This window comes from Zalophus californianus, chromosome 1, assembly GCF_009762305.2.
Source record: "Zalophus californianus isolate mZalCal1 chromosome 1, mZalCal1.pri.v2, whole genome shotgun sequence".
Lineage (NCBI taxonomy): Eukaryota > Metazoa > Chordata > Mammalia > Carnivora > Otariidae > Zalophus > Zalophus californianus.
This window is the reverse complement of record NC_045595.1, coordinates 47091681-47093315: the sequence shown is the minus strand read 5'-3', so window position 1 is coordinate 47093315 and position 1635 is coordinate 47091681. Positions and strand designations below refer to the sequence as shown.

The following is a 1635-nucleotide window of genomic DNA, read 5'->3' as shown; positions in this document are numbered from 1 at the left end:
CTACAAGGAAACCTACGGAATATGGGAGAAGATATACACAAATGACATATCAGATAAAGGGCTAGTATCCAAAATCTATAAAGAACTTATCAAATTCAACACCCAAAAAACAAATAATCCAGTCAAGAAACGGGCAGAAGATATGAAAAGACATTTCCCCAAAGAAGACACACAAATGGCCAACAGACACATGAAGAAATGTTCAACATCACTTGTCATCAGGGAACTACAAATCAAAACCACAGTGAGCTATCACCTCACACCAGTCAGAATGGCTATAATTAACAAGACAGGAAAAAAACAAATGTTGGCGAGGCTGTGGAGAAAGGGGAACCCTCCTACACTGTTGGTGGGAATGCAAGCTGGTGCAGCCACTCTGGAAAACAATATGGAGTTTCCTCAAGAAGTTAAAAAAAAAAGCTACCCTATGACCCAGCAATTGCACTACTGGATATTTACCCCCAAAGATACAGATGTAGTGAAATAAAGGGGCAGCTGCACCCCAATGTTCATAGCAGCAATGTCCATAATAGCCAAACTGTGGAAGGAGGCAAGATGTCCTTAAACAGACGAATGGATAAAGAAGATGTGGTTCAGGCAGCAACAACAGATCCAAAACGGCAGCCAGCAGAAAGCAGATGAAGAACCTTGAAGAAATCCACAAACGTGGAATGAAAAACTTCCATAACATCCAGGTTGATGAAGCTAATTTTGACTTGGCAAGGGCTTATTGTTCCTGACAACCCTCCATATGATAAAGGGGCCTTCAGAATCAAAATCAGCTTTCCCGCTGAGTACCCATTCAAACCACTGGAGATCACATTTAAAACAAAGATCTATCACCTGAACATCCACGAAAAGGGGCAGGTCTGTCTGCCAGTATTTAGTGCTGAAAACTGGAAGCCAGCAACCAAAACCGACCAAGTAATCCAGTCCCTCACAGCACTGGGGAATGACCCCCCAGCCCAAGCACCCACTTCAGGCTGACCTAGCTGAAGAACACTCTTAGGACCTTAAAACATTCTGTAAGAAAGCTGAAGAGTTTACAAAGAAATAGGAGGAGGAGCAAGCTGCGGACTGAACTCTGATGCGACCTATCCCAGTAAGTGTGAGCGGAGACACCCAGCAGTGCATTCAGACACCCTGCAAAGCAGGACTTTGTGGGAAACTGACACATGCCACCCCTGGCTTTTGCTTGTGGTAGTTACTTTCTACAGTTTTCTTAATCAAAAGTGGTCTAGGTAACCTATAAAGGATTAAAAATTTAAGATGGTCTAGTTCTGCTTTCTTTGTTTTAAAAATCACTGCTTCAATCTACTTTAAAAGAATGGTGTTTCTTTTCTTGTCCAAATTGATCCAAAACCTTCAATTTACATTTAGCCCTTAAGGTTAAGAAAGGAAAAAAAAAAAAAAAAACTTGCAGTTCCCTTTCTTCCCCTGCCCTTGCAACTCCCACTTTCTTGCATTTGGTTCATTTTTCACTCATTCACTTTTCCCAGACCCAGGGCTATCTCCTCCACAAAGGAGAAGAGACTGGTCCTGGCAATTTTGGTGGCTTCTCTACTCCCATGTTACATACACTGCCCTGTGTGGGAGTTGTTCAAATTCTCCTGGCTCCAATTTGTAACATCCTTT

General features: G+C 42.3%; 1 pseudogene; it reads left to right on the top strand.

Annotated features, from left to right (window-relative positions):
* The first annotated feature begins 626 nt into the window (after positions 1 to 626).
* On the top strand, positions 627 to 1081 carry LOC113918444 (annotated as a pseudogene).
* The last annotated feature ends 554 nt before the right edge of the window (positions 1082 to 1635 follow it).